Source organism: Ruditapes philippinarum, unplaced genomic scaffold (assembly GCF_026571515.1).
Source record: "Ruditapes philippinarum isolate M1 unplaced genomic scaffold, ASM2657151v2 ctg1875_1_1_1_1, whole genome shotgun sequence".
NCBI classification, from domain to species: Eukaryota; Metazoa; Mollusca; class Bivalvia; order Venerida; family Veneridae; genus Ruditapes; species Ruditapes philippinarum.
Genome location: NW_026851580.1, coordinates 283,175 through 295,352, shown reverse-complemented (window position 1 = coordinate 295,352; position 12,178 = coordinate 283,175). Strand labels below are relative to the sequence as shown.

The window sequence follows — 12,178 nt, the reverse complement described above, 5'->3', positions numbered from 1 at the left end:
GACAACATTTTTCTGAAGTCAGCCACATCACAAAATTAAAGCATTGTCTTTCAAATTTTAAAAAGTCGAACATGAGAAATTGTATATAATAAAATGAATTTTTTCTCTCTAAATACATGATTAATTTTCACATTGTTGCATGAAAGTTTTGATATTTCACTCGTCGTGAAATATCTATTTTCATACTAGAATTCCTGTATTTATAGAAAGAAACTTAACCATCACCTATTTAAATTGAATCATCTTTTATCTTCTATAGGTAGCGTATTAAAAAACAAATGAAAATGATTTCGTCGTCACTTATTTATTATTTTATTTTTAGTACGATACATGTGTAATTCATTGTCCAAGATATGTTTGTTAATTGCTGAAAAATAAAACAACTAAAATAGAGAAGCAGCACTTGGTGAAATCTAGGTATGGTGTGATATCTTGTTGTATTTTTCTATTACATCAGTTTCTTCACATCAAAGATCCTTTATCTGAAAACAAATATTGAAACAACGGTTAATCGTTGTATAATACAACCTAGTTTAACTTCATCATTTGTTTTAATGATCACAAACATTTGAATGAAATAAAAGAATAAAGTAACTTCATTTTTGTATGGATTTATAAAATGTAAAACCAGATTCTGTATTTATTAATTTATAAAAAGCTTAAACTTAACGTAAATAAGAAAAATGACTCCCATACGATGATTTCATAGCATATGTATTTCATTCATATAATTATACAAGGATTGTATAAAACATATCTTCCTTACACTTTCCCTGTACACTGACATTTGCTTAAAGTATTATTTTAATATTCTACAATAAAATGAAACAATAAGTGAAAATTCTTGCAACCTGCTGCTTTAGCATAGTATAAAGGTGTCATAAATATAAAACAGTAAGGGAATAACTCCGCCTATTTTTAATCAAACGCTTGAATCGTTCTAGCTAATAATCCAGTAAGATCCATAACAGCTGATGTAACCACAACTGAGAATTCATTAATAATTTATCGGCTAGTCGAAGTTCATGACCTCGTGTAAATTGTTTACAAGTGTCTGCAATTTGTAACAATTTTCAACATGGTTAATGAAGATACGACTTTCAGCGAACTTATTTGTTATTTTCTTCACATGGCCTATAATAGATACAAGAAAATACGCATTTAAAATAATTTTATTCTAAATATTTTAATAATATCGTTTTAATCGCTTCATTATTATGTTTTTATCTTTTTTTGTATCAATATTCTTACAATGTGCAAAGATAAAGAAAATGTTACTAAATCATTTATATTTTTTAAAGAAACAACAGAGATTTCTTCTCAGTTTTTATTTCCTCATTGAAAAGAAGTTTTTCGTCTTTTGGGTCTTAATATGATCGATAATCGACATAAAATGATGTACAATGAACATATATTGCATAAAAAGTCAACTTATTAAATCATGATAATGATAAATATCATATCGCCTGAACAGAAAAACTGAAATTAATACCTTTGATTTGCATTTGATGATCGCATAATCTGTCGCTCTATTTAAGGTAGCTCGCTACTTTCCGACCGAAATATGACAATATCTCAGATCTTGATGATTTTTGGTATACAGACATGTAGATATGTAAGCTTTACTTCTGCAGCATTATTTTATAAATAAACAGCGTTACTATGACGTCAAAGCGCCCTCTATCGGTGGCGGCGAAATTGCGTCTTTTTTATCAATAAACCGGTCTGTTCTTATCAATTTTCATCCGATTTCCTTCATTTTAATTTTATAATGTTCAGTAAATGTATGTCTTTGTAACGATGTCTTCCTTGAACATTTGCTTAATACTCTGCGATTCTACGTTATTTTCCCTCACGTTCTGACGTCCATATTCGATGCAAATATCGCGCGATATCGCAATAAAGATTGTGAAATAATAAAAAATCAACACGGTGAATTTTGCTATAATTTTTTTAACATGTAGTGAAGTCATAAAAGAAAATATTTATGCAATAAAAATATAGGGTCAACGCGTAAGATATTTTGCTATTACTATTTGAATATAAAATAAAGGGTGAGTAAAACGTAATGATTTTGGTGACGTCAAATATTTTTCTCAAGGAAATTTTCACGACTTTTTCGATAAATATCATACTGACAGGAATAAAAATGTGTGAAAACCATCAACAACAATAGTATTTAGACATGTTCCGTAAAAATGTTTTTTTAAAAGTCCTGTCAGATGCCTGCATTTCGATGAATATCTTCAATTATATACATGTACAACAAATCAGGGTATAACTGTCTGCAAAAGTTGGTATCAATCTCTGAAAAACTGCAACGTATGGATATAAATACCTCGAGGACTGAAAGACAATTCAGAATATTGAAAGATATAATTAAAAGGCCACCTAAATGGAAATTATAAAAACATAAATTTTGCAAAGAATGTCAGAAAAAAAGAATGAAAAGGCTGGTGCAGTCGCAATGTCATCATGTTATGTGTATCCAGGTACAACATAAACTTCCATGTTATCATATGTAACAATTTTGAATTGCATATATCAGTTAGTAGGAACAGAGACATAGATAACATATATATATATATATATATATATATATATATATATATATATATATATATATATATATATATATATATATATATATATATATATATATATATATATATATATATATATATATATATATATATATATATATATATATATATATATATATATATATACGTCTCTGGTAGGAAATGAATCAAATTTACGTTTCAAAAATATATGATCAACTGGAAGTAGCAACGATTTGTACGTAAGTCATGATTCACTGGTAGTCTTAATTATATTATAAAATCTAGCAGACATTTAATTCAAAATTTTCTACACGTATAAAAATCTATTTATTAACAGCCATTAGTTATTCTATTTTCTCTCGCAGCTAAATACCCTGCACTAAGCGTGAGACTCAGATTTAAAGCAGGAATCACGCTCTCATGCTCTGGCTTTAATTTATCACGTATTTCACATAATTACAGATATTCTTATTTATTTCAAACTAGCTGACTCGCGGTATGCGTTTACTAGCGCATCTTTGAGGCGACCTGAAGCCGTGATCATTTCTCGATTAGAGGCGAAAGATCCGTTGATTTATTTTGTATGTTCAGAAGCGGAGAATTTTGCATATTAAATACAGATTCCCTTGTATTGAAGGCGATTATGTAGGATTCTCAATTTGTGTGATTATGGTTGTGGGAGAAGCTCGTTTTTTGTCTGCACATAATGCAGTGCTATGTAGAGCCTATGAAAATAATGAACTATGCATTTTATGTTTTATATCTTCTTATTTTTTTAATATTGTGTTTAACGCCGCTTTCAACAGTATTTCAATTATAGCGGAGGGAATTTAACGAAACCAGTGTTTCTCACAGTATCAACTTCTCTTTGGAAATGAATGACAGGAGTCCGAGGTGGACCTTGAAACATTTCATACACAGTAAACAATTCTAAAGTACAATACGCAATCGTGTCTCGAATCCATGCCTTCCGAATTCAGCGTAAGACCACTTTACCGATTACAACGTGGCAACAGAAGAATATTCAAAGTTAAAAACCTGATTATGATCTCCCTTAATAAGGGAGAAGTCCATTTTATTGCTAACATCATAAACACGTGTCTTTGGTGTGTGTTTTGAGGTTGTTTTTTTTTTTGTTTTTTTTATTTTTTTATTTTTGTTTTAAAGCAAACTGTATTGTATTAAAAAATGAACAAGATAACGTCAACATAATACATTATTCGTATTCAGTGGTAACAAAAGTTGCACAAGTTATTTAATAATTATATTTTGTATTTAATTAAAATATACAGTATAACCTTTACAGAGAAATGCCCTTTGTTGCCTAGAGTGGTTGCTCTACAGAGGTAAAATGTAGTGGAACTCTTTAGAAATAAATAATACTTTGAGGGCCGCTATGTTATACTGTAATGAAAAAGCGGTAATGAATCCGAGTTGAGTAATGGTTATATTGGGTGTTTCACATTCGAGTCTGCAGTTGCGAATATGCTTATATATTTTTTTTATTCAGTATGATTTTGCTTCCAAAATAGTTTATAGTTTGTCACATAAGTGCTCATTTTCTAATTATCATGACATTTTAATTAGATTATTATTGCGCAGACTTAAAAATGGTTAGCAAAAATAAAAATAAAATAAAGGTTTTTGTTTCTTGTACAGTTTGTTTTTAAATATTCTTAAAGGGACTCCACTGAGGTTGAAAAGACAAACACATAACATTTGAATTTCTTACATGAATGAGCTGGGACACTTTAAACAGAAATATATGCGAAGATAGTTAAGAAATATACTTTGAAATAAATTGAAAATCGTATTTTTATGCTTTTGTTAGCCCGATTTGGGTGAAAAGCGTTTAAACGCTTTTCATTTTGAATAATTATTCTGGAAAAACGAAGTGCGCGAATGCTCTGAAATTTTGCACAAAGATTAATGGTCTAAACCTACATCAAATGGTACATTTATCTGGAAAAAATATTTTCAGTTCCATGTCAAAAAACCTCAGTGGAGTCCCTTTAACATATTTGAATATTATTTCTGAATTTTATTTATCACTTATTTCGGCACATTTGTATGCATATCTATTTTAATTGTATTTTTACGATGTGTTTTGACACCGAGGCTCGTTTGCCTTTGTGTGATTTTATGAAAGTGTTTAAAGGCTGAATGTAACGCAAAATAAATATTCTACGGGTATAAGCTAAGCGACCTAATATTCTTACTTCATTCATACAGCAATATGTGAATCTTATTTTTTGCGCTGAAACTAGTTAATTCATATAATAATATAACACTTTAACAACATCACATTATAAAATTAGAATTAAAAGATGTATGAGACTGTGTCCTGCAAATTAGGAAAGTATTTAAAAAGGGGTTGTCGGATTAAACATTGTAAATGTGCTCATCTAGCGCATGTTTTCAATGAGAAAATAATCAACAATTTAAAAAATATACATTTCATCAAGTCCCTGTGTTGTTTATATAATGTTTGACGTAAGAAAATTGTTATTTGGTATTATTCTTTGAACTCCAACATCATTTAACATCACCAAAATCATAACGTTTCACTCACCATTTATTTTATTTTAAAAAAGTAATAGCAAAATATCTTACGCGTTGACCCTATATTTTTATTGCATAAATATTTTCCTTCACTATCTCACTACACGCTCGGAAAATTATAGCAAAATTCACCGTGTTGAATTTTTTTTATTACACAATGTTTATTGCGATATCGCACGATATTTGCATCAAATATGGACGTCAGAACGTAGAGAAAAATGACGTAAAATCGCAGACTATTAAGTAAATGTTAAAGAAAGACATCATTACAAAGACATACATTTACTGAACATTATAAAATTAAAATGAATGAAATCGGATAAAAATTGATAAGAACAGACCGGTTTATTGATAAAAAAGACGCAATTTCGCCGCCACCGATAGAGGGCGCTTTGACGTCATAGTAACGCTGTTTATTTATAAAATAATACTGCAGAAGTAAAGCTCACATATTTATATGTTTGCATACCAAAAATCATCAAGATCTGAGATGTTGTCATATTTCGGTCGGAAAGTAGCGAGCTACCTTAAGTGTAGTCCATTTGATTATAAAACAATAACACGCTACCACATCCTAATAAATGTTGTATGCATTGTACTTCTGCACATCATGTTTTCCATTACGATGAGATAGCTATACTGTCCGCTTAATTCGTTCCAGATATTAAATTACGCGTCTGAATGTTCCGGTAGCAAATTAGATGTAACACCTTAGTATAGACGATTACCGCGATTGTGTCATAAAAGGCACGGCAGCGAGTATTTGTGGGTGTGACTAATCAGTGATGTAAAACTTTCTGTTATAAACCCTGAACTATAAATAGCATGCAGTGTTAACCTGCAGAGAGAATGTAAACAAAAACAGCTGATTTTACACAGGAGAGGTTTCAATGGTAGGATACTACGTCATCGCGCACCTGCTGAATGCTCCCACTTGGACCATTTTTTCGTCGATTCGAAGGTAAAATACAATTTTATTATAAGAAAACGTAAGAGTATTAAAAAATCATGTAGCGCACCAAAGAATGGCTATAGTACTTGAGATAATTGTAAAAAAAGTTTATAGATTTATTGCCCTGGTTTTAAGCCTGAAAAACGGGGATAAGTGTTTTTTCTCTGAATGCTCCCACTCGGACTTTTCCCGAAACATATATGAAAATAAGGTTGAAAACCTTCTTGAAAATTATTTTTAACGTACCGGAACATAAAACCGAGTCATGTTTATCAATTTTTCTATATTAGTTTCAAATATTTCTATTCAGAAATCAGTTTTTTCTTAATTCTTTTTATAAAAATGGAAAAATGCTCCCACTCGGACTCATCTTCAGAGATGCTCCCACTCGGACCTAAATATATACAAATTTTGAAAACACATTGCTGTGTTAAGAATTTATATTTTTTTTCAAACTATCTTTATATTCAAGTTCATATATTCATATTATCAGTTAGAATTCAATGAAAATACGATACTAATATTTAGATCACTAAATTGTGACACATTGTATCATAACAGTCTCGTAAATATGTCTTCTTAGAGGATCAGTTATCGGCCTAATAAGGAAAAAAGGTTGTGTTGAAACAATTCCTCGTTAAATAGAGTCGTTGAAATAAGAAACAAATTGATTATACATTTTAAAAATATATATTAACGTTTTGTTTTGCAGAAAGTATTTGCGTTTGTGACCAGTATGGGAAAAGGTATAAACCACATTGCGACGTAAGAAAGCACATGGTAGGACATCTTGGCACGGCATAGCTGGAGCAAATATTTTAGATACCAACTGTGGATATATCTCAGTGAGGAGGAATACTCTAGAAAACACAATAATAATAGGTCTTTGAAGTAATTGTTTTTTGTTCAGTTTTCGCGTTAATCATTGGACAATGTGTCATAAAGGATCAATTCATCTGAGACTTCACTGGAGGATAGATGTACCACAAACAAGAATAACAACTCTCCAGTTTTAGAGTTATTGCCCTTTGTATTCACTATGATTAGTTTGCAAGGACCATACTTCCAAAGGTATTTGAGATATAGACTTGAAACTTTATATTGAACAAAACTTCCGTATGTTGTTTTTAATTTAAGAAAACAACACTGGGACAGTGCAGATAGAAGTGAAAAGCAGAGCATAAGGCACAGAAGTGTTCACTTAATGCTTCTTTGTTGTTGTTTTTTCTTTGTTTTGTTTTTTCATAGGAGTGTTATTTATGTCATGATTTATTATTTCTAGGCTATAACTTTTCATTAATTTTCACGAGTAGCATTACTTGGATTTTTACATGTATGTAAGGGTTACTTCCCCTATGAAATGTATTTCCTCCTTTTCCTGTCTGTGATTCCCCATTGTATGATTGTTATTATTTAACGTCATTTAAATATCCTAAAATCAATTTTGGTTTTATACTATAAATATAATGCTCAAATGAAGATTTATCAATATTGTATGTTCCAAAAAGCATTATTTGTAAAGATGATACCCGAACTTATATTTCATAAAGGGAGGTAATTAGAAATATATTTTCTTTTAAGTGTAAGTTGAATTCTTAAATAAGAAAATGAATGCATACATGTATATTTTAATGATTACATATAATGTGGACAAGCATTTGCAGTACGTATTTCACATATTCCTTAATGTTTGAAAATTGTTTTAGTAGCATATTTATATACATATATATAAAATTTCCATTGTAATTACAAAGATATGGTAAAGACTGTGATAAAGAAATAACTGTGATCTTTGTTTTCTTATTTATTTAATTTTGTAATTTTAGGTAAAAATACGTACATATGATAACTTTCATATTTAAAAATGACAAAGTTGTCAATAACTGTGATGCATGCTTTATATACATTGACTTTTTAACCAGTTCATGACAAAAATGATTCACATGTTGTTCTTTAATAAACTATTCAAATCAACCGATAGATATTGAACTTCTTTATGTTCATAAACGTACTATTATAATGCTATAAAAATCTAAATCACAGGTTTAACAAACACGCAATCATTGGGTTTTAAAATTATTAACAAGATCAGCAATTATTTAATAAATGCAGGCCTCTAATATGTGTACGAGTCCAACAGAATCTTAATCCAGTATGGTACTAAACAATGTATAATGACTTCTTTATAAAACACCACCATTGTTTTAACATCTCAAAAAAAAACTTTATTCTTGATATCCAAACTGTCCATTTAAAGTCCTATAGTCCTATCTTTGTTGTTGGCAATAATTTTGAATCATCCCTTCGAATCCAACACAAGCCAAGTGCACCCTTTTTGTAAAGTGCTCCTGTCAGTTGAAACTTTGCCATGGCACCGGGTCCTGCCCAACGACGTAAGAAGTGATCTGTGTAAAAAGAAGGTAAAAGTTAATGTCGCCAAACACAGTAAATATTGACAAAATGGTTTAAAAATTGTAAGAATAATCCATAAAAGCTTGGCACATCAATGTGCTTTCAAAATGTATGTATTTGGGTCCGAGTGGGAGCATCTCTGAAATCGAGTCCAAGTGGGAGCATTTTCCATTTTTATAAAAAAAACTTTAAAAAACTGATTTTGGAATAGAAATATTTGAAACTAATATAGAAAAATGTGTAAACATGACTCGGTTTATATTCTGGTACGTTAAAAATAATTTTCAAGAAGGTTTTCAACCTTATTTCATATATGTTTCGGGAAAAGTCCGAGTGGGAGCATTCAGAGAAAAACACTTATCCCGTTTTCAGGCTTAAACCAGGCAATAAATCTATAAACTATTTTTACAATTATCTCAAGTACTATAGCCATTCTTTGGTGCGCTACATGATTTTTTAATACTCTTACGTTTTCTTATAATAAAATTGTATTTTACCTTCGAATCGACGAAAAAATGGTCCAAGTGGGAGCATTCGGCAGATGCGCGATGACGTAGTATCCTACCATTGGGTTTAATGGATGTTTTATATAACAAACACATTATCAAGTCATCTTGTCCAGATATTATTTTTGAAGTCAGTTGTTTTTCTCTTTTTTTCACTGGAATGCTGTATGTGTCCTTCATCAAGTCAGACAATTATATATCAAAATCCGAAAGATGTGCCTTACATGGGGCATTTCTTTTGAAACAACCTGCTAAAAATGTTCTTGACAGGAAATTTAAAAATATTTTTAAACTGTTAATGTATAAAATTTTTATGCATATGCATCATTTTAGTTTGATTAACATTTGTGAAATGTAATTTTTGACTACAAGATATTTACAACAAAAATATAGTGTAAATGAAATATACCTGGAAGTTACTTTTACTTTTCATGAAGTTTAAACCATTCAAATACAAGTTAAATCAGTACTTTGAAATTAAAAAAAAAATCATAAATTAATGGATTATTGTAAACTTGTTGGATTTGATAAAGCAAGTCAGTAAAAAGTATTGTTTTTATTCAGCATTCCAATGTGTTGTCTGCCTCCCTGAAATATACAGCGTCTGTCCCTGAAATAAACACTGCCACGTGCTTCTGTTTACCACTGAAGGTTCATGACCTGTAATTATCACATGGCTCCTCCCAGGGAAATTCAAAATTTCAAATTTGACAGCCAGTATTTTTTTCCAGAAATACAAAGTTATATTTTGAATAATTTTGGTCAATCTTTATCAAAAATATCTATGCCTACAAACATGCCCAAGTGTTTGTTTTAATGCATTTGGTAATTAATCTTAAATCTTTGAAAAAGGGTCCCTGAAGTGAAGCATGCATAAAATTAATAAGAAACCTGCCCTAGCATCATCTGCTGGCTTTTTATAGTCCAGTTCAATCTGATTATACCGATTGCAAACAAAACTATAGTTGCAGATAGTTAGCACATGTTATTAAATAAAAATTTGAAAAAAAGGGAATAAATTTTTATAAATTGGGTCTTTAAAGGGGAAACCCCTTTTATGTTTTTCACTTTCCCCAAAAACCTAAAAGTTTTAAAAGCAAAAAAATTGGGTAGCTTTTTGATGCTTTAATTACCCTTTACTATTGAAAGAGTAAAAATGTTTTAAAATGAAATTTTCAATTTTAAAAATTTTTAAGGGGAACTCTGAAGTTCTTTTTTTTAAAAATGTTTTTAATTTTACTCAGTATAAAAAAATTATTGGGCTTGAGATAAATAACAACTAAAAAAACCTTAAATGAATTAAGTGAACGTAGTTAAACTTTATTTCTATCAAAGTTTTTCTTTATATATAAAACTTTTAGTAAAAAAAAATACAAATTTTTTTCAAAAAGAAATTGGATTATTTTTTTCTTTAAGTACCCAAAAGGTTAAGCATTTTGAAAAAATAGTGGAAACTTTCTCCTCTATTCAGGTGGTTTTGAGAGTGCATCTTGTCTATTCAGGGAAATGATGACTTTAGACTGTAATAAGGCCATTCATTCGCGGGCGATAAATCTCTAATATTGTAATCAGCAGGAAACATATTGAGCATACGCGTTTTCCTTGCAAACAACATGCAGTTCCGCACAGTGATACGGGTTATCCATCTTCAACAAATTAAATGTTACGTCTTTAGAACAGAAAGATGCCATATTATTGACCCTCCGCCGAAAATTTTGCAGATGAAAATACATGTATGAACCGCCGTTCTTACGTTCATAAAAAAATTAATAAGAAATAAAAAAAAAGATAATAAAAAAAATCTTAACCGTGAAACATAACAACCCGTTTAAATGTCCGATGATCCAACATACACGTATAATTGTTTGACCGACGTTCCTAAGAATAACGCTTTAATGACTTGTAATCAAGGAAACTCAAACCCAAACAATATACAGTACACACTTGAGTAAAAAACAACGAAGTACGCATTACGCATTTCAAAATATAAGATAGGTACAAGCCAATTAAGTACTATCTTATTCATTTAACACTTAAGGAACTAATATTTTATTGCAATTAGACTGTACAAGCACAATTAACTTATAAATCAAGATATACGTTGCTTAATATATTGTTCAAAACTTTGCTTTTTCAAATACATGTTCATTATGGCCCGGATGCGCATAATTGACAGGTATGTAATACGATGACATCTTATTTTCATCAGGTTGCAGTATTAGCCCAAACCGAAGTTAAAACTAAAAGGTGACTCAGTACATAACTATAAGCATACTGCTATAAGCTATATCCTTTAACTTTGTGATAATAATAGACATTTTTCTATCCCCATTAGCTCCCAGTTTAATACATTAAATGATTGCCGTATGTAAAATGACGAAAAAAATCGTGGGCCCCACGTACAAAATTTCACAGGTCCCCATATTACAAATTGCAACTTATGGCTTTAAATATAATCATTAAAAGCAAGAAAAAAACGAAAATTTTATGGGGTTGGTAAAAAAAACGACGGCATCGGGCCTTCTGGAGAAAAAAATATTTTTGTCACGCGCAGCAAAAATCACGGATCCCCCAAAGTATTATGTCGGGCTTATTTTTTAAAATTTTAAAAAATTTCATTAACAAAGCATAAAAAAACATTTTAAATAAAGGGGTATGTATGAAAAAACCCAAATTCCCCAAAGAAAAAACGAAATTCAAAAAGGGCAGAGTTTTTAACCCGCTGTCCAATTATTTTAAAAACCCATCTCTAAATTCAACTGGCAAAAAAAATAATTGTTTTCCCAATTTTCCTGAAAAGGGAAAATTCAGGGTTTGTGAAGCATAAACGGTTTTGTTTTGGGAATTTTTTTACCCCAAAAAATTAAAAAGAAAAAATGTTTTCTTTTTAATCCCTAACTTATTTTTTCTTTATTTGAATTTTTACAATTTAAAAGAATTATTTTGGGCAAATTACGGGTAAGGAAAAATGGTTGGGAGAAAATTCAATTTAAAAACAATTTTTGAAGGAAAAATTTTATTAAAGTTCCCCTTTTCCCTTGCCCCGGAAATCCGGGTTATTGGGACATGTTTTTGAAAACAATATTGGGAAAAGCAATCATAATTTGAAAAATCTATGGGGAAATCTTCGAAAACCAAAAATTTTCCGTCTTCGAATTTTACTTTTTTCTTTAAAGGAATGT

General features: G+C 30.0%; 1 long non-coding RNA gene across 1 annotated transcript; it reads right to left on the bottom strand.

Annotated features, from left to right (window-relative positions):
- Positions 1-288: 288 nt before the first annotated feature.
- LOC132751283 (uncharacterized) lies at positions 289-1,538 on the bottom strand. The gene is made up of 3 exons (XR_009628668.1): positions 1,493-1,538; positions 767-1,134; positions 289-482 (listed from the first exon to the last, which is right to left on the bottom strand). It is a non-coding gene; the product is annotated as an uncharacterized LOC132751283 (long non-coding RNA).
- Between the last annotated feature and the right edge of the window lie 10,640 nt (positions 1,539-12,178).